Below are 23,051 nucleotides of genomic sequence, written 5' to 3'. Positions count from 1 at the left end.
TTCTGGATCCAATGACAGTGGCACAAGCTACTGCGCCACCGTCCTTGGACCCATCTGTAAATAAGGATTTATAACTGCTATATTTATGTTTCAATTCATTATATTCTTGTTTATACTGTAATTCATTAGTTTCTGATTTTTTAAATGTGGTCAGTGTTAGGTCCACTTGGGGCCTAACCAACTGCCAAAGAGAAGAAGAAAGAAGACGGGAAGGAGCTATATTTTCCAGCTCAATGCCGGCAGCAGCAAGAAATGGTTTAATTCTTAAACCAAGAGGCGGTACAAGCGAAGATTTCATATTGTATAAGTCCTCACACAGAGGACTGAAACCACAGTTATATTCAGGGTTTGACTCACTGGAATATAATTTTGTTACATACTGTAAAGCTAATTTGATACGTCGCTGCTCAAGAGATGGCTCATCGGCCTCAACGTACAGGCTGTCAACAGGTGAAGTTCGAAAGGAGCCAAGACAAAGTCTTAGACCTTGATGGTGAACAGAATCTTAAAGTTTCAGGTTACTTTTACAGGCTCCACCATATACAATGGAGCCATAATCAAGTTTTGACCGGATCAGTGATCGATAAAGTTGCAGGAGGGTAGCTTGGTCCCCTCCCCATTTAGAATTTGGAACGACTTTCAACAAGTCAAGTGCCTTCAGTCACTTAGTTTTGAGGGATTTTATATGTGGTAGAAACGTTAAATGTGAGTCAAAAATTAATCCCAAGAACTTGGCCTCCTTTACAACTTTGATGGGAGTGCCATCTAGAGATAGTTCTGGGTCCTTATGTGGCTTATATGTTCTGCAAAAATGTATACAATTAGTTTTGGACTTCGAAAATTTGAAGCCGTTTTCAAGACACCATTTATTTATTTTGTTTAAACACAACTGCAGTTGCCGTTTAATAGTATGCATATTTTTACCTCGGGAAGAAATATTAAAATCATCCACGAGAAGCGATCCATCAATTGAATCGTTAAAAACTTTTGATAAACTGTTGATCTTGATGCTAAAAAGAGTGACAGATAAAATACTGCCTTGTGGAACACCCCGATCCTGATTGTAATGATCAGACAGGGTAGAACCGACACGGACCTGGAATTGTCTGTCATTTAAAAAGTTGGCAATAAATTGGGGCAAACGACCTCGCAAACCAAAGTCATGTAAATCCCTCAAAATACCATGTTTCCAGGTTGTGTCATATGCTTTTTCATGATAAAAAAAGATAGACACAGCATGTTGTTTATTAATTAGTGCGTTTTTAACAAATGATTCTAAACGCACTAAGTGATCGACAGTACTTCTGTTTTTACGGAAACTACACTGTATATCTGTGATAAGATTATTTGTTTCCAAGTACCAAACAAGTCGATTATTTATCATGCGCTCCATGGTCTTGCAAACACAGCTAGTTAGTGAAATAGGTCGATAATTGGACGGATCCGTATGATCACGTCCAGGTTTAGGTATTGGTACTACTATGGCGTCACGCCATGACGGAGGAAAGTTACCCGATGTCCAAATATCATCAAAAATATTGAGAAGAGTTTCTAGGCAGGATTCCGGTAAGTGCTTCAGGAGTTGATAATATATGTTATCAGCTCCAGTAGCAGTGTCATGAGCTTGATCAAGTGCAGTATGGAGTTCATGAACAGAAAACGTTTCATTATAATCTTCACCATTTTCAGAATTGAAATTAATAGTTTTCTTTTCTTCTTGTTTTTGATATTGCTGGAATTTTGGTACATAATTTGAAGAGGAAGAGTGTTTAGCAAGGGTTTCACCTAGTTTATTAGCAATATCTGATTTATCAGTAAGCAATTGATCTCCATGTTTAAGATAATGGACAGTACATTTAGTACCTTTACCTTTGATTTTCTGGACCATGTTCCATACCTTGGACATGGGTGTCCGAGAATTTATTTTGGACACATAATTTTGTCAAGATTGGCGTTTGTTCTGTTTAAAAGTACGCCGTGCTTTAGCATTTAAAATTTTAAATTTATGTAAATTATGCACCATAGGATGACGACGGAAATAATGTTCAGCTTTCTTCCTTGCCTTCCTAGCTTGTTTGCACTCATCGTTGAACCATGGTTTTCTTATGTGTGGAACTGCAGAGGAATTTGGTATACACGCATCAGCTATGGAATTCAATTCATCAGAAAAAGATTTAATAGCATCAGGAACGTCAATAAAACGTTCGGGTTTAAGTTTTTCAGCACACAGTGTTTCATATAAAGTCCAGTTAGCCTTTTTAAAATTCCGCCTTGATGATGGAGGAACATCAGATGGAGTTACAGCTTTTAATATAGTTGGAAAATGGTCACTTCCACATAGGTCATCGTGGACTGACCATTCGAATTCATTTAGTAGTTCAGAATTTGTCAATGACAAGTTGAGAGCAGAATAAGTCCCTGTACCAGGATGTAAATATGTGCTGGAACCATCATTATAAATACATAAATCATTGTCAGAACAAAAGTCCTCCAACAATTTCCCTTTAGTGTTTATATTTACACTACCCCAGAGTGGGTTGTGCCCATTTAAATCTCCCATTATAATACAGGGTTTTGGGAGTTGATCATAGAGAGCTTGCAGATGAGTTTTGGCAAACGTTGAAGACGGCGAAATATAGAGTGAGCATAGTGTAAACGCTACATGTAAAGTATTTCTCACAGCAGCAGCCTGCATATTAGTATTTAGAGAAACAGGGCTTTGAATAACGTTTTGTCTGACTAGAACGGAAGACCCACCAGTGGCTCTATCACCCGGAGGTGAAAAACAATGATATGCATTAAAATGACGAAGGTCAAATGTATCTGTTTGTTTTAAATATGTCTCTTGGAGACATATCGCTGAAGGTGTAAAATCCTGGACTAATAGCTGTAATTCATGTAAATTAGTCCTCAGTCCTCTACAGTTTCACTGTACAATATTAGTGGAATAAACTATCTTTTGGGGGGATTTATTGGGGATCTACTCCGCACTCTTTTGGAGGGCGACAAGCTATGTGCCCTAGAATGGGCGTTTTCAGAAACGTCCATGTCCTCAAGAGACCCGTATTTATTGAACAATTAAATTTTGTTCTGTGACGCTTTAGGAGCTCTGCCACTTTGTTGTTTTGGAGCATCAGGGTTTGACTTCGGTTTACCTTTTCCAGCTTGCTGACTATCAGCTGTCGACTGAGACTTTGAGTGTGACTGAGATGATGATTTGTTATCAGAAGAAGACTTTGAAGTACTTGGAAGTGATTCTTCGGTCTGTGATGATATAGCAGGGTACAAAAGCTGTGGGGAATCGCAATTTACCCAAGTCAAAGTAGTTTGGCATGCTGTGGTTGATTTTGTTTTAGAACTAGATCCCGATGATTTTTGTTATTGTAGCATAACTTTCTGAAAGTTCAGATCTCTTTACCAGTTTTTTGGCCTCCGAAAAAGAGATATTGTGGGTAAATTTTATTTTATTGATCTCCATTTGCTCTTTCCAAATAGGACACTGTTTAGAAAATGAAGAATGGTTGCCTGAGCAATTGGTGCATTTTTTATAATCACTGTCACAATCTTCTGTTGTGTGTGTCTTCTCACCACAGTGAGCACACACAACAGACAATGTGCAAGTCTTTACACCGTGTCCATATTTCTGGCATTTAAAACACCTGAGCGGGTTGGGAATGTACGTATCAACTGGAATGTTACAGTAGCCTGCCTTCACTGATTTGGGTGCATTTGGAGATGAAAAAGTAAACAGGTACGTGTTTGTTTTGATGGTTTCATTGTTTCTCCGCGTTAAAAAGCGCTTGACATAGAGCACACCTTGATCCTTTATTTCAGATCCTATATCAAGTTCCGACATATCATCCAACAATCGATCACGATCTCTCACAATACATTTACTTGTATTCAAGATCTTGTGAGCAGAGACCGTGACCGGAATGCCCACGAAAGATTTCATGTTCATCATGTTCGTTGCTTGTTGTTTTTTCCCACATTCAACTAGCAGGGCACCCGAACGCAAGCGTCTAATGTTTTTCACCTCCCCTGCAATACCCTGAATACCCTTGGACATAGCAAAGGGGTTCAGTTTTAACGGTGTCTTGTTAGGTGTCTCAATCACAATGAAACGTGGCCAATATTCAATCGATGCAGATGGTCTTAGGTCAGTATCAACAGGGTCAATATCAAGTGGACGTTTTGTTTTTTTAAGTGGTATTTCGTAGGCCATGGTTAAGGTAATATGGTTCATCATCCGAGCTCCCCACCCACCACGGAGTATCACAAGGACAATGCTAAAGCAAGCGGGCCTCCAGCTTGCAGCACCAAGGATACCCGGATGATATACTCCAGCAGAAGAATTAATTCTGGCATAGGACTCTAGGCAAAATACAGAACAACATATTTCAAATTCAAAAATGTTTTAGATTATAAAGCCAAGTCCAAATTTACAACAATTCCAAATGGTATATGTGCATTGATAAATATAATAATACCCCATGCACAGGGCTTGGCATGACCAGCCGATTGGTCGAACCGGGCCCATTCGACCACCCGTCTAGGCGAAGTCAGGGCCAAAGTGGTGTATTGAGCAACAGGAACACGGTTGCAAGCTCCTATTGCCCTCAACCACCAGGATCCCTTCCTCCGCCGACACAGGGCCGCAACCCACGGCAAACGGGTTGGTGGACCAAATATCCCCCCGGGTCCACTACGGGGGTGTTGACGAGCTCTTGGCGGTACCCAGCACCCACCACGAGGAGGCGGCTCGCCACGGGTGCCTTGGGCCCACAGACATCACTTTATCCAAGTTGAGTAGGTTGATGATGGTTTCCTTACTATCAATCACTGGATTCTCTGGCCCAGACAGACCACTGTCATAGAGTAAGAAACCTGCAGAGTGAAGGGTCAAAAAAAATATTTGACATAGTCTTTCTCACACTCTCATTTCCGTAAAACCTTCCGTAAAACAAAATCCCGATATGAATTGCAATCCCTAAAAGAAGTGTAATGGTCTATTTTAATCAAAATCGAAAGTCTGCCTGGATCATCCACATTGTTTTTAACAGCGTGTAATTTAGCGTGTGTTTAACAGAATATGTCTCAAACAAGTAACCTATGAATAGATACAATGTAAGAGGAGGAACGTTTTTTTATCCATGATATAATAAATTAGAAGTGAATTGTGTTTCATAGTTCTTGTTACGAAAGGGAATAGGTAATCTAATAAGATACAAGAGGAGATTGCCGGATGAAATTCCTTAGACTGTAAGGGCCCAGACTGGAAACAAAACAGAAGAAAGTTCGCTAAAGTCGCAGTCGGAAGTAAACTTATCCTCTGTACTTTTCGCTACACTCCACTACCGAGTCTAACAAAACCTTATGGGAGGTCGCGTCAGGTAACATTTGAGACTGACCAATCAGAACACAGCTTACCAAATCGCGAAAGTGCACATTCGCACATACTTTTTGAACGTTTTATCTCGAAAAGGTTCGTACCCGAGCGATTCCGAATGCTATTTAGCGTACGTTCAATACCGGGCGATGCACACGGCGTAGGTACAACCACGACAACGGTGAGTAAACAGTCTTTGAAAATAGTGTTTTTGGCAAAATTCAAGGATGTTTTCTTGCGGACATATTTGCTAATGGTAACCATGTCAACAGAAACCCCAAAGCGTATATACTGCAGGTCAAATAACTGTGGATATTTGTTTGTGGAGAGATCTGTGCCAGTGACCTGAATATAATAGCCGTTGTCTGATACAAATTGACAGACGAACCAAGAAATCTACAGATAATTCAGTAATAGCTTGACACACTCTACATTTACTGCAGTCGTGAGTTAAGCGAGGGTTAACTGAAAGAAAGTCTGCAACTGTATCTACGAACTGACAGCTAACATAGGCACGTCTGCTGATGAGGATATCATTTTCCGCGATCGTGTTTCGACACAGAATTGTGCCCTTGCAATAAATGTAGAGGTTTTCAGGCAATTACAGAAAGATACGTCGATTTCTAGATTCGTCTGCCAAACTGCAAAACCTGATATACTTCCAAAAAAATAAAGCGTAACGAAAACTTAGTTTTACTCGTGTCATCTGTTCATTCACTGTCCAGCGAGGAAATTCTGTAAGTCGCCATGGTCCCGAGTATGGTGATCTACCTTCAGTTGTTGACAGTCTATGTCCAGGTTTCATACTGAACTGCCCAATCAGTGCTATTGTATTTACGCTAGTTTTGTTTCCAATTGTGATGTTCCGGTGGTTTCACTGTCCTTCGTCGACAATTTTGTTATAATATACATATATTTCTTTCTTATGACAAGAATGTTCTCGTCACGATATGGCTGCTGTATTGCCGATGTGACAGTGAATATTAACTCACTCACTCACCCAGCGAGGAAATGGAGTTATTATGTCGGCAACTCCACATTAAGTGTGGACAGCGCTTCCACCCTATTATCATGGTACTACCATAGAATTCAAAGTGAGGTAGTGATTTCATTTTTATTAAAGTTAAATTGTATGACGGTGAAGTAAAAGTAAATATGTTTGAATGTGTTCAGGGCAGATTACTATTATGTGAAATAGTATGGTTAAAACACAACCAAATTATTGACTATTATAGTGCCCATGTATTACCAGTAGTGACTTGCTTTGAAACAGGCACTGAGTTAAATATTTTCGTTAGTGTTAGTTTGACTCAACATGTATCAGAGTTGAGGTTCAGGCAAAGATTTGCGCAGCACCTACTTTTTAATAGCAATCAAATCATTCCACAAGTTTCCGGAACAGTCTTCATACTGTTTCGTCAACTGCAATGCTGAAGTTCCACAAATCACTGGAATTGAAATTTGGCACTTCAGATGTCCTGCACAAATCTTGTCCTAATAATTGAACTTATACTTTAACTGTAACAATGTGAATATAACCAACGATTAGTTACAGGAAACGTTTAAGAGGAATGTGTTACTCATTTCCTACACAAAACATCCACAGCGTTGTTAATGGGGCATGTTTTTAACCCGAAGTACATTATCAATTACTCACGGACATATTATAACAGATCGTTTGTTTGGAGTGCAGTTACAGATGTCTTCACATAAAACGCCACAAAAGTGTCTGTCAGGTTCAATACTGTGTTCATTAAGGCGTATTGATAAGAAGCAAAATTTCAGAACACATCAGACCCCTTAACAACATATCCATAAAACCGTCACATCACAGCTTGGTACTGACTGATTGTGCCAATCTCAATTACAGATACGTAACGCCTTTACGTCATTTAACACCTTGCCAGCAATTGAGAAAGTGGCTTAATGGCCTGGCATTTCATGGTGGGGTTTGTTGTCCGTGAAAAGGTGAAAGTGCTAAATTTATGTATCTGCCCACATCAACATCGTTGTTACTGATTTCACTGGTACAGAAGCTGTTTCTATCATCAGGCATTTAGCTGTCTTACGAATCCCATAAATCAGGTGGGTGGTAAAACGTGACGACTTTCTATGCTGAATATCCCCGAGCATACTGCGACGACACGGAACACTGCGGTTAATATACATAGGTGGAAACACGCCTCCGAGGTTTTACCTGTTTTTATATTGTATTGTCTGAATAGGGATTATCATTTAAACTTTTCACGTTAGTTTTATTTCTTATTGTGATATTCTAGTTGTTTTACTGTCCGTCGTCGACAGGTTTTTATCATATACATAGATTCCTTTTTAAAACATGCTCCCGTCACGATATGGCTGCCGATGTGACGTTAAATATTAACTCACTCACTCACTCACTCACTCACTCCGAGGTTTTAGTAAAAGTGAAAACGTAAACTCGGATGGGGAGGGAAATCCCCATGGTTTTACATTGTCGTCCAAAACCGAGAAGTGTATTATCTGACATAATACCGTCAATGATGGATAATTACAATGTAGATGATCATTTAGTGAAACTGCATATCAACTGAAGCGCACGTAAAATCAATTAATGACCGTTAACTATAAATGGATTATTCAACCCTGTTTGCTTGGTTGACCTGGTGGCCGTGTGGTAGAGCGCCTGCCTTCAAGAATGAGCGTTGCAGTTCAAATCTTGCCAGGGAAAACATTTGCCCTCTGGGCTAGGCCGTAAAGGATAATTTTCAATTGATTACACTAATGTATGATTTTAATGTTGGTGTTCATATAGAGTTAAGAAAATATGATCGCAGAAAGTAAAACCTGAGAAGACGTCTTAATAACGAAAAGCAAAACATATCCTTATCTCATGTACAGTTATTCTTGGAAAACATCAGATGGCCTAATTTACAGAGAAACACAGTTCAGTTTTTACTTCAGTGCCTTACACCACTAGGGTATGTTATGCCCATTGCTCTATCAGGTTGGTTTTCTGGGGTATTAACGTTTTATAAGCACGTGCAGAGGCTGATATGGTGATGACAAACGTGTGTGTTATTTGGCAGTTGGACTGTGTAAGCTAGGGTAGGCAAGTCAGACCTCGGCTTCGCGTAGGTCATCTAGCCACGGAACATTGGACATTTGTAATTTTCAAATATTGTCTCGCGGCTTCACCTTGAAACAATGTTTGAACATTACCTGTGTAAAAGTGTGTGAATACGGCGACATCGATCAGGAGCCAATCTAAGAATAATGACATGAACCACAATAAGATTTGTTTTATTGTGAAAGTTACAACGCAGTTTTCGGTGCGTGGTTAGTGCTGCCGTCAGCGTGAAGTTGGAGGTTGCAGAGGTGGTCTGTACATGGTCTGCATACAGTCTCCTCTGACTCTTCAATCACTCCCAGTTGCTCGTCATTCACTATACCGTTTATTGGGGCTTCCTGGTCCTCATGGCACCCGTGGCGAGCCACCTCCTCGTGGTGGGTGCTGGGTGACGCTAAGAGCTCGCCAACACCCCCGTTGTGGACCCGGGGGCATATTCGGTTCACCAACCCGTTTGCCGTGGGTTGCGGCCCTGTGTCGGTGGAGGACGGGAGTCTGGGGGTTGAGGGCACTGGGGGAGTATACCCTCCTGGTATCCCTGGTGTCGTCTGTTGGAGATCCACAGACATGTGACATCGTCCTTGTTGACACTCCGTGGTGAGCTAGGAGGGTGAATTATATCCATTATGATCATGGCACCCCCACTCAAAAAACGATCGCATGAGTCTGATGATTCACTCTCTTCGGACGATGAGGCTCCAACAGTTTTAATCAACCCTGACAATTGGTCTCGTTTCCTTGTCATGTCTTCAGTGGATAATGGCCCTCTGAAACTGAATCCCTTTGCCATTGCGAAGGGCATGGAAGGTTTAGCAGGCGAAGTACAAGGAGTTACAAAACTACGTTCCAGTTCGTTACTTATCGAATGCAAAAACAGATACAATCCAAAATTCTGCTCTCGACCAAGTCACTTGCAAATGTCCCTGTGACGGTCTCTCCACACAGGACATTAAACACCAGTAAAGGCATTGTCCGTGATACTGGACATTGCCTTTCGGACATGACAGAAACTGACATAGTGACAGAATTACATGCCCAAGGGGTGACAGATGTTAAACGTTTCACTGTCAGAAAGAATAATGAAATCATTAAAACAAACACTTATCTGTTGACATTTTGCGTTGTAAACCATCCCAAATCACTGAAGGCTGGTTACTTTCACCTCAGGGTTGAGACGTTCATTCCTAACCCCTTGAGGTGTTACAAATGCCAAAAGTATGGTCATAGCTCCAAGTCATGCCATAATCCACCAGCGTGTCATCGTTGTGCCGGAAATTGCGAAGATGGTAATCTGTGTAACAATAGCCCTGTTTGTGTCAACTGTTCTGGTAACCATCCATCATCTTCTAAGGACTGTCCAACTTGGAAGCTGCAGTCTAAAATTTCCAGAGTAAAACATGAACAGAAGATTACATTTTCTGAAGCAAAGAAGATTGTGCTTGCACAAGAACAGCCTGGTCAGACATATTCCGCCACAGTTTCCGCTTCTCTTCAGGGATACGAATCTAAACATTTTTCATGTAACTCTGTCAGTTGTCAAACTGACTACACTTGGACAAGGACATCAGCACCTACTTTATTACCTGCCGAAGTCCATGTGAGGCCTCAAAAACAGAATTCAAGTTCACAAACGATGTCTTCTTTACAAACGGACATGGTATCTTGTAATATGGACCCAACTACATCACAGAAACAATCATCAAAGTTAGATCAACGAGCCAAATCAGACAAAAATGTCAAACAAACTGCACAAAACAAACACAACCCGTCTACTGGAACTATCAAAAAGTGTCACAGTGGCAGAGCTCCGAAGGGAGCGGATAATCCTGTTAAACTCTTTAACAAGTTTGGATCCCTTGAGGACATGGACGTGTCCGACCATAGCCATGGTAGGACACATAGCTTGTCTCCCTCAAGGATGTTGAGGGGTAGATCACCCGTCCATCCTCCGAAGAAATGATATCCTCGCCTATCATACAATGGAACTGTAGAGGACTTAAAACCAATTTGACTGCTTTACAATTACTAGTCCAAGATTTTAAACCGTCAGCGTTGTGCTTACAGGAAACCCATCTGAAACATACAGATAATTTTGATCTCCGTCAATTTAATACATACCACTGTTTTTCTCCTCGAGGGGATAAGGCTTCTGGTGAAGCATCTATCCTGGTGAGAAACAATGGTATTCATAGCACAGTACCCCTTAAAACAAATCTCCAAGTCATTGCAGTACGACTTCCATTACAGGTTGCTTTTACTCTATGCTCTTTGTACATACCGCCAACATCACCTTGTCAACTGTCTGATCTTCAAGCTCTTTATGACCAATTACCTAAACCTTGTTTAATCATGGGGGATTTAAATGGCCACAACCCACTCTGGGGTAGTACTAATACTAACACCAAAGGCACATTGCTGGAGGATTTCATCTCGAATAACGATTTATGCATTTATAATGATGGTTCACATACATATTTACATCCTGGCACAGGAACATATTCAGCTCTTGACTTGACTATTACTGACTCTAACCTACTGAATGAATTTGAATGGTCTGTCCACGACGACCTCTGTGACCACTTCCCAACAATCTTAAATCCTGTAAATCCATCTGATATTCCTCCTTCGTCAAGATGGAATTTTAAAAAGGCTAACTGGTCTTTATATGAAGCTATTGGTACTGCTAAACTCAAACCTGAACTTGTTCATGATATTCCTGATGCCATAAAATGCTTTTCAGATGAACTAAAGAGCATAGCTGACGAATGTATTCCTAAGTCCTCTGCAGTTCCTCACATCCGAAAACCATGGTTCAACAATGATTGCAAACAGGCTAGGAAGGCACGGAAGAAAGCTGAACATTATTTCCGTCGCCATCCTATGGTCCACAATTTAGACAAATTTAAAATTTTAAATGCTAAAGCAAGACGTACTTTCAAGCAAAGCAAACGCCAGTCCTGGCGAAATATATCTCCAAACTTAATTCACGTACTCCGATATCAAAGGTGTGGAATATGATCCAGAAAATTTAGGGTAAGGGATCCAAATGTAGCATCCACCATCTTAAAGACGGAAACCAGTTATTGACTAATAAATCTGACAATACAAATAAACTTGGTGAGACGTTGGCCAAACATTCTTCTTCTTCTAATTATGTACCTGAATTCCAACAATACCAAAATCAGCAAGAAAAGAAGGCTATAAATTTCAGTTCAGATAATGGGGAAGATTACAACGAAACTTTTTCCATACATGAGCTTCATACTGCACTTGACCAGGCTCATGATACTGCTACAGGAGCTGATAACATACATTATCAACTTCTGAAGCACTAACCAGAATCCTGTTTAGAGACTCTTTTAAATATTTTTGATAATATTTGGACTTCTGGGAAGTTTCCGTCCTCATGGCGTGATGCTATAGTTGTTCCAATTCCTAAACCTGGACGTGATCATACGGATCCGTCCAGTTATCGACATATTTTACTAACGCGTTTACTAACGCATGATAAATAATCGACTTGTCTGGTACTTGGAAACAAATAACCTTATCACAGATATACAGTGTGGTTTCCGTAAAAACAGAAGTACTGTCGATCACCTCGTGCGTTTGGAATCATTTGTTAAAAACGCACTAATTAATAAACAACACGCTGTGTCTATCTTTTTTTATCTTGAGAAGGCATATGACACTACGTGGAAATATGGCATTTTAAGAGATTTACATGACTTCGGTTTACGAGGTCGTTTGCCTGAATGCATTTCCAACTTTTTAAATGACAGACAGTTTCAAGTCCGAGTGGGTTCTACCCTGTCTGATCATTATAATCAGGATCAGGGTGATCCACAAGGCAGTATTTTATCCGTCACTTTATTTAGCATTAAAATCAACAGTTTATCTAAGGTTTTAAATGATTCAATTGATGGATCACTCTGTGGATGATTTTAATATTTCTTGTCGTGGTAAAAATATGCATACAATTGAACGACATCTGCAGTTATGTTTAAATAGAATAAATAAATGGTGTCTTGAAAACGGATTTAAATTTTCTAAATCTAAAACTAATTGAATACACTTCTGTAGAAAATATAAACCTCATAAGGACCCAGAGCTAACCTTAAATGGCTCTCCCATTAAGGTGGTGAAGGAGGCCAAGTTCTTGGGCTTAATTTTTGATTCCCATTTAACATTTCTGCCACATATTAAATCTCTTAAAGCGATTTGTTGAAGGTTGTTTCCAATTCAATGTGGGGAGGGGATCAGACTACTCTCCTTCACTTACATAGATCACTCGTCCGCTCTAAACTTGACTATGGCACAATTGTATTTGGTGGAGCCTGCAAAAGTAACCTTAAACTTTTAGATTCAGTCCATCATCAAGGTCTAAGACTTTGTCTTGGCTCCTTTCGCACGTCACCCATTGAGAGCCTCTACGTCGAGGCTGATGAGCCATCCCTTGATCAACGCCGTATAAAATTAGCCTTACAGTACGTGACAAAATTACATTTCAATCAGTCAAACCCTGCCTATAACTGCATCTTTAATCCCCTTTTTGAGGAACTGTACAACAGAAAAACTTCTCTTGTTCCGCTTTTAGGCCACAGATTGAAACCATTTATTTCTACTGCCGGCATTGAGTTGAACAACATAACGCCTTCCCGTCTTTTTTCTTCTCCCCCTTGGCAATTGGTTAGGCCACACGTGGACCTAACATTAACTGCACATAAAAAATCAGAAACTAATGAATTACAATACAAACAAGAATATAATCAATTGAAACATAAGTATAGCAGTTATAAATCCTTATTTACAGATGGGTCAAGGACGGTGGCACAGTGGCCTGTGAGACTGTCATTGGATCCAGAACAATATCTTCTAGATTACCAGATAACAATTCTATTTTTATTGCTGAAGCTAACGCCATACTAACGGCTCTGAAATATATTCAAAGACACCCTAAACATAAACAGTATATAATCTTTTTCAGACCTCTCTTGCCTTCAGGCTATTATATTATCAACTAAAACCTAAATATAGCACTTACAAATCCTTATTTACTGATGGGTCCAAGGACGGTGATGCAGTGGCTTGTGCCATTGTCATTGGATCCAGGACAATCACTTCTAGAATACCAGATGAAAGTTCTATTTTTACAGCAGAAGCAAACGCCATATTAACAGCTCTTAAATATATTGAAAGACACCCTAAACATAAACAGTATATATTATATCCAGACTCTCTTTCTTGCCTTCAGGCTATTAAAAACTTATCTTGTAAACATCCACTTTTAATTGAAATTATTGAATTGTATAATAATCTTGCAACTGGCCAATACGACATCGTCCTTTGTTGGTTACCCAGCCATGTAGGCATTTCTGGGAATACAATAGCGGATCTTGCTGCCAAGGCAGCACTCAACAAATCTGTGACACCACTTCGTATTCCTTACTCTGATTACAAAGCTGTCATCAGATCGTATATCCATGATCTTATGCAGAAGAAGTGGGACACCCTAGTAGGTATTAATAATTTACATTGAATAAAACCCTCCATCGGTTACACCTACTTGGATTGTCAGTCCAGATTTGAGGAGGTCATCATGCGGCGATGTCGCATTGGCCACACTAGATATACTCATGGATGTTTATTGAAAAGTGAACCTCCGTTTTGTATCCCTTGTCATGAACGAATCACAGTCAAGAATGTCCTGTTTGACTGTGTTGAATATTCCATCACAAGGGATAATTATTTTAAAACACAAACTATGAGGGATCTTTTTAACAATATTAGTTCTCATTTAATTATTGTTTTTTTTAAATGAAGTAGATTTGTTACATGAATTGTAAATAACTAAATATACTTCAGACTGTTAGTGGCTCTACCCTCGAGGGGGGTTAAAGTACTGTAAAATTATTGTCCTCCTGAGAGGGTACATAAGTCCCCAGTCATTCACAGTCAATTTCAACTTTCCAATTTTTAATCGTAGCATATCTGTATATATAATTATGGCTAGATGTATCTAAACTGCTGACGGCTGAGGGGATGGTGTAAATCCAGCTAGGGTCCATGCAGGTAGCGAAGGTACTGTCAAGTCCCCATGGTCCCCAGTGTGGTGATCTACCTTCAGCTGTTGGCAATCTATAGCCCATTTTTATATTGTATTGTCCCCAAAAATAGTTATACCGTTTTAGTTCTACTTACTAGTTTTAAATTCCTCTCTGTGATATCCTAGTTAGTTTTACTGGCCTTCGGTGACAGTTTTAAATGTGTGCTATTAATTACTATGTATTTTATGATAAATCGTCCTCGTCACGATATGACTGAAATACTGCCGATGTGACGATAAATTTTAACTCACTCACTCATGGTCGGTTAAGCTGCCAAACCATTGATGAACCTAAGAAGTTACAAAAACCTATACGTAAACAGCACCTGATATATCTGACAATACAGCAACATTTAAACATCCAACTCAGCAAACGTGTTAAAATTTCGTGTGTGTGTTTTTCTAAAATACGAGTCTCAGTAATGTCGTGTCAGTACTTAAGTCTTTAAAGTAATAATGAGTAATAACTTCAATGAGTAAAGTTTTCCAAACTAAATGGACACCTCCCATAAACTTGGACAACGTTAAAGAAATCAAAAGCCCAAACACATCAACAGTTTTGTGCTGCTGTGATAACGGGCCTGGTGTATTTTGCTATACTCCCGTTAGTGACATTGCAGCAAATGTGCATTTTTTCCGGTATATTTTTTCAGTTCATATCCAGGCATAAATTCTATGGAAGGCAGTGCCCCAGCGTTGTATCTCGAATAGTCTTTGTCAGGTCATGCCCCTTACGTTCAGCATTGGAGAAAACCCTGAAATGATAATGCAGGTGATCACCGACGAATCCCGCTGGCAGTGTTGTTAAAAATTTTGAAAAAGGTCCAAACACATTCGACCTGCAGGTCATGTATGTCAAACAAAATTTATTGGAACGTCAAAGGATTTTAAAAAAACAACCATTTCTTCTGGATATTCCCCACAAGCAGCCTGTTAATCATTGCGCACTTGTTTATCAGCTTGCTTCATCTGGGGAAAGACGAATGGCGACAAATAGTAGACCCTTGGGCAAATCAATAATCGTTTCTGTCATTTTCCACAAGAAGGTACTGTTCAATGGTCAAATCTGTGTTAAAAATTACACTAATTCAAGATCAATACACTTTGCTCGGTATACATACATGAGGCCTGCATAATCAATTTAAGAATGGATTAAGGCTGAACAATTCATTCACCCGGTTTACACATGTCTTAACTTGGCAAGTTCTCACCTCTACTGGGTTCCTGGTCGGGGTCTTGTTTCTCATGATTATCAAGATTGGTCATGTTGCTTTTGTGTGGTATGAACCTCTGTTAAAAGCAGTCAAGGAACATTATCTGCTTCGTGTCTTAGGATGTTGATTCGACTTTGCTGAGTCGGAGTGCGTGCTCCTTTGAGACTGCAGTTTTATTGACTTGCAGTTAGTTCATCAACCCCTCAGCGCTTTCATTGTGAATGTAATCGAACAAAACGTATACAGCTTTTTGCCTGATATATAGGTCCGTTAGAGAGTGCACAGCTATATCAACCTGTAGCTCACCTGATATAAGGGGGAGTTGTATGGATTGTCATATCTCAGTTTGACAGATCACAGTGATTATAGATACATGCGCCATCCATCAACAGTGATGTCCAAATGCAGCTCACCTGGCACTCAACGTGTTTGAACTAGTTGTTGTATCAGACTCCAGTACACTTTCTACTTTCATAACATCCAATGAATTGTCTATGCATTAATATCATTATGACACCCGACAACTGCGCTCTTGTCAACAGAGTATTGTAGCTGCCCTGATTCTGCTCTTGTTGCGAGGGCACGCCTGCCAGTGGACTCTCATACCGACATAAGCCTACCGTGTTGACTCGGAACTGGTGCGTCCGTCAGCAGACCCATAACGTAATCAGCGAGTCAGTACTCTGGTATATCAGTCGCAGGCGTGTATGTTCGCAAGACAGTAGCAGGAGCTGCACATGCTGGTAGGAAAAGGGAGCATTCATCGAGCAGTTTTGAAGCAAAGATCGTTTGTACGTAAAATGCTACTCATTTGCTGCTGCCATTTGACTCATACGTCTGTACAGTTCTCTTGCTCATGACATACTGCGATAATGTTTACGGTTAGTGTCATGGTAGACAAAACATACTCAGCACAGTGGAGACGTGACATTTTTCAAGTGTGTCATTTTGGATTTACACCTAAAATTGCATACTTTATCCATGAACGTTACCACGGGCGCGGGCTCTCTCACAACCTGTGCAACATGTTAAGTTTTCGAATGGCAGCATCTTTTGGTTCTGCTTCATCACCTAATGTCTCCACACCCTACATCAATTAGCTACCAGTGGTTCACACACATTTGATTCAATACTGCAATATTCACCAGAAGCAATTTGCAGTTTGGGTCTAAATTCAAATGGCTGAAAATATATAGCCAGCGTAATCGAAACAAATCATCTATGACCTATATTTGCAAGAGAAATATTGTTAATGTTTACCAAAGATTGGGTTTTCAAATGTCATTTGATTAAGTCCTCCTAAGCACACCATCAATTAAATCCTAAACGCACCATCAGTATATCCCGACATTAATGATTGTGTGGGTGACGTATTGTAACAGATGTATCACATTGAAAAGGTCTTGGAAGCATTTCACAGACACTTGGAATGCAATAGAAAGGACAATTGTTTCTCAGGATGACAGAATATTTATGAAAAATTGGAACAGACTGTTACATTTTAAACATATTCTCAATATTGATATCTCTTGTGGAGTCTCAGTAGAATACTTTTTAAAGTATCAATTTCATTTATTTTACAATACACATTTTTCAACCATAAGACAAAACTGTTAAAGAACCAGATCATTTTATGGCATCGGTATACTTTTTATGGAATGCATGGGGAGTCCTCAGTGCCTCAATTAAAAGAGTTACATTGAAGGCATGGGGCGAAATGTTAATATGATACCATAAGGAATCTTAGTTCCAGCTCCTAAATTAGCTTTCAGTAAAGACTGTCGTTAGAATTGAATCCTGTTAGAAATAAGATTGTGTTATATCTTACAGAACGGAAATAATGCTTAATCGGAGACGGCAGCTGTAAGTGATGTTGGTGCACACTGAGGAACTGTGCGTCCGTGTCAAGAAACGACCGTTACCATTCCTTTTTACGATTTTTGTTTACTATAGAAGATCTATACTAATGCAGTTTGCTAAGAACATAAAAGGATGTCTATATTTAATGAAACAAGTTTAATGAATCAAGTCATTGAGAAATGCTGGAATTCGTTAACAACAATGGAAACCGAGACTCGTAATAACATGAATACTCAATCTGATTTGGACTATCTATACTGTTCTTCAGGACCAATGTTTCCCAGTTTTAGCTAATTCACGTAGCCTTGTCTGGCTAAATAATGCATGGGTTGGGGAGAGCGGTATGAAATACCTCTATCGCCTTGTCATGCTCAAGCGGAAGAACAAATTCCGGTTCCGGTATGTTTCTAAGTAATTTTTGTATTTTAAAGAGTATGTTCGTGCAAAAACCAACCTGATCTTATCGTTTTAACACTTCTGGATACAGTTACCAACCTTCATTGTTTTCATAGGAAAAGACTGAGGACTTGTATATCTTTTTACAGATATATAAGCCAATCCACATGTCACAACCAGTACCACTGGCCATAAGCCAAAATACTCGTTTTATAACTCTTCGCCCATACTAGTAGTATATATTTTCCTGAAATGTTACAATTTAGAATTCATAGTAGTTTCGAATATCTCTTCGGAATTATTTTTCGCAAATGATATACAATGGTGCGTGATTCCCAAAACATTCGTTGTAAATTTAAGTCTACCGAGGTTTTAATAGTAGTATTCTTGTTTTTCTAACTTTGGTTAGCATTTCCTACACTCGCCAGCGGCTGAATGGATGGTGTAACCAACTAGGATCCATGCAGGTTGCAAAGGTACTATGAGACCCAATGATCTCTAGTATGGCGATCTGGAGTCCGTGTTTTATATGGTATTGTCTGCTTTAATTACTAGAATCTTACTTTTCCATGCTAGTTTTATATCCATATCTGTGATACTCTAGTATTTTACTGTCCATCGGATCAGGTTTTATTCTTCAAACTGTTTTCGTTTTTCTCGTATAAATTCTTTCCGTCACGATATGCCTGAGATATTGCAGCTGTGACGTTAAATTATCAACTCACTCACTACTCTTCAATAGGTCACAATAACATACGTGTGAACCTTACGTGTCACAAGTGAGTGTTTGAGTTCAGTTTAACACAGCGTTTAGTAATATTCCATGAATATTATTGGAGGCTTCCGTCGTTTCTTGATTCAGGTCCCGGGGTTGAATAGGCCTCCAGCAATCCATGCTTGCCATAAAAGGTGACTATGCTTGTCGTAAGAGGCGACTGACGTTATCGGGTGGTCAGGTTCACTGACTTGATTGACACATGTCATCGGTTCCCAATTGCGCAGATCGATGCTCATGTCGTTGATCACTTGATTGTCTGGTCCACACTCGATTACTTACAGACCGCCGCGATATGGCTGGAATAATGCTGAGTGCGGCGTAAAACTAAACTCAATCACTCATGATTCAGCTGAAGATTCTGTCCTACTTTACAGCCATCGTTGTAGTTGCAGCAAGAGCCATTACGGGGCAGTCTAAGAAGACACTACGAAGTTCGTGTGGCATCTTGTAATGTGGCCGGAAATTTCCAACCCGCTCCGAAATGCAATGAACATCATCAATAGTCCAGAGATGAAATTTCTCATGCCATATCGATGAAAGAAAACCATCTTTCCGAAGGCGTTTCAGTGCTGTGTCTGGAGAACTCAACACCACTTCAAAATTACCCTCTTTTGACGCCTTTTATGCCATCGGTTTCCATGGAATGACGTGGTCCAAGTCCAGCCATTCTGGGTAATTTTTCTGATAGTGGCTTTTCCATAAGAATAGTTTGGTGACGTTTCTGCCTCATATTAAATGCCTGAAAACTAAATGCTTGAAGGCACTTGACTTGTCGAAAGTGGTTTCAAATTCTAAATGGGGTGGTGATCAAGCTCCCTTCTCCATCTACATCGATCACTGGTCCGTTGGTGGAGCGTGCAACAGCAACCTAAAACTATTAGATTCTGTCCACTGCCAAGGTCTAAGACTCTGTCTTGGGTCGTTTAGAACCTCTTCCGTTGACGGTCTGTACGTTGAGGACGATGAAGATCATCTCCTCCACAATGCTGTATAATGTTGTTTTTATATACATTGCCAAATTACACTCTAATAAATCTAACCCTGCCTATGACTGTGTCTGCAGTCCCCGTTATGAGGATCTATACAACAAAACATCTTCTCTTGTTCCGCCTCTATGGCACAGAATTAAACCATTTATTTCTTCTGCCGGCATTGAGCTGGAAAATATATCTCTATATCTGTATCCAGTCTTCTTTCTTCTCTTCCTTGGCAGTTGGTTAGGCCACAAGTTGACCTAACATTACCTACCTATCTCATTAACTACTTGTCTCATTTCTATTTGTGAAGTCTCCATGTAGTTTCGACTGTGCTTACAGTCTGCTACCTTTATCAGTTCACCCTTGAATGAGCAGTTTGTGGTATGCAACGTTATGGTTTTCTAAAATATCTGTTGAATGATTCCATTTGTAGTAAGTTAAAATGTATTCCCCTGAAGCTCCAAGTGTTTGCATGCGAAAACTTACAAATACAAAAGTCATAGTGTTTAGAAACTTTGTAAGATGTATACTGAGTCAAAAAAACCAAACTTCACCACTGCCGCACACCGTCTCCTCATCGACTGCCTGATGCTTGTGAACACGTGGTTGGGGATTCTGCGCCATTAGTCTTGCAAGGCAGCGCCAACTTCCTGCAAATTCTGAGGTTGGTTCTTAAGACCACGAGGCTTTCTCCCAAGTGCTTCCCAAACGTGGTCTACTGGATTAAGGTCAGGGGACCTCGATGGCCAGTTGATGACGTTGATTCCAACGTTTTGAAGGAAATTTCGAGTCAACATCGCGGTATGCGGCCGAGCATTTTCATGCGGGAACTGTAGACCTGGACCATGAACCGCAATGAAAGGAAAGAGTTCAGGGGTTAGCAGCTAGTCCGGGACGGTTGTTCCAACACGGGCTTGTATTGCGGAAAATAATACCTCCTGGTTCCAACAAACCTGATACCATATACATAAAAAGAAGGAAAGGGATGTAACGCGCACAAAGTTGTCATACACCCCACTCTCAATGTAACGAGTAACTTCGCTTGGAACAGGGGAAAAGACAAATATTTCACCCCGTGGTCCATAGGATGATGGTCTACCTTCAGTTGTTGGCGATCTATAGCACGTGTTTTATATTGCAGTGTCTTTTTTAGTTACTAAAATGTTTTACTTTTCCATGCCAGTTTTATACCCATATCTGTGATATCTTTACTGTCCGTCGTGACAGGTTATATCCTTCAAAATGTCTACCTTTTTTCTCATATAGATTGTATTCGTCACGATATGGCTGAAATATTGCCGATATGACGTAAAATATTAACTCACTCTCTTCGAGAAAAATACCCATAGGCGCTCGACACTGGTACACATTTGGAAACTCTTCTCTTCTCTTCTTGATAGTTGAAAACACTGCACAATTTATACTCGAGCTACAGACCTGCACCAAACAGTGGAGCGAGTCCCTGATTGGACATTATAGATGCACGTTAAAAGAGAGGGGAATAATGAAAAACGCAATCCAGTCAGAGACTCGCTCTGCTACTCGGAGCTGTTTTGTAACTTGAGATTTGTTGACTTCCGGGCATATGTCCTGACATCGACGGTAAAAACTGTAAATGGAAATAAAATCAGCAGGTAAGTGATACGCAAGGTAGTTTACAGAGGTCAAAGGAGTATAAATTGTGCAGTTTTTTCAACGATCAAAACTACAGAAGCGTTTGTCAGACCGAAAACGAGCCGAGGCCGCCATTGTTAGTGTCACACCTTTCTATATCATATATATTTAGGTCATAGTTCCAAATATATATCAGAGTCAAGAACGTGGGCTTGGAAGAAATCCACGATCATTGGCCAAAGAAGATGGCCTCGGGTAGGCTTTTGAGAATAAGGACATCCAGGAAGATGTTGATGCTACCTGGAGAGTTCAGCCGTAGTGGGAAGATTGATTAGAAGCAAGATGATATCCTCTCCACGAAGAATCTGACACCTCAATAATTCTTTATTCCATGTAGATACGGAATTTGCAGGTTTTCACACCACAATTATATGAACCTAACTGAAAAAAACACATCAAGGCAGTCACGGTAAACTAAAAACTCTGTGAGCACAGAAATGTTGCAAGTCTTGAATGTGGATCTATACGAATATTGTTCCACATGACATGTACGGCGTTACACTCCACTACTGAGTCGAACAACACCTTATGGGAGGTCGCGTCAGGTTTTGTATTTTCCTGCTGTTTTTCAGGAACATAATTTGTCGATGATGAGCTTTTGGCAAGAGTGTAGCCAATTTTATTTGCAATTTAAGTGTGTCATGTATTAGATCATGACCATCTCTAATTAAAGATGGTGAACGACCGATTTGCTTTTTCATCTCTGAATCATCTTCCACACCTTAGACATAGGCGTGCGTGAACATATTTGGGAAATATAGTACCTCCAGGATTGCCGTTTGTTTTGCTTGAAGGCACGATGTGCCATCGCATTTAATATTTCAAATTTAATCAAGTTGTGTTCAGTTGTGTGATGACGGAAATATGTCTCTGTCTTTTCCCATGGGGACTTACAGTTGTTGGGAGATAAAATCTTCCAGTGTTTTACCCTTAGTGTTAGTATTTGTACCACCTCAGAGTAGATTACGATCACAAATTATAATATAGGGATTGGACGTTGATCATAGAGAGCCTGAAGATCAGAAAAGTGAAGTGTGAAAGAAGGCGGAATACAGAGCCAGCATATCGTAAAGGCACTATTGAGTTTATATGAATTATTATGAAGAGTGAGTCTCACTGCAACGGCTTGAATATTAGTGTTAGTGTGCTATGAATAACATTCTGCTTAACAAGGACTGAAGATCCACCATTGGCCCTGTCACCCGGATGTGCGAAAGAATGATATGCATCGAACTGACGTAAATTAAAATTATCTATCTGTTTCAAATACAACTGATGGTGCCAGTTCTTGAACTGAAACTCATTAAAATTTGTCTTTAATCCTCTACAGTTCCGCTATACTATATTTCTTTCGGGTTGGTTGATTGGGGACATACCCCGCACTTTCTTTGAAGGGAGCAAGTTACGTGCCCTGAGATGAGTGTTATCACACACTTTCATTTCTTCCACTGAACCATATTTATATTGTGTAATTTTATCTTATTATCTGACCCCTTCGGAGCTCGATTTGGTTTAGTTGCCTCTGTTTTTGTTTTGGATTTGGATTTA

The sequence above is a fragment of the Haliotis asinina genome, chromosome 11 (assembly GCF_037392515.1).
Source record: "Haliotis asinina isolate JCU_RB_2024 chromosome 11, JCU_Hal_asi_v2, whole genome shotgun sequence".
Classification (NCBI taxonomy): Eukaryota; Metazoa; Mollusca; class Gastropoda; order Lepetellida; family Haliotidae; genus Haliotis; species Haliotis asinina.
This window is presented reverse-complemented; position numbering follows the sequence as displayed.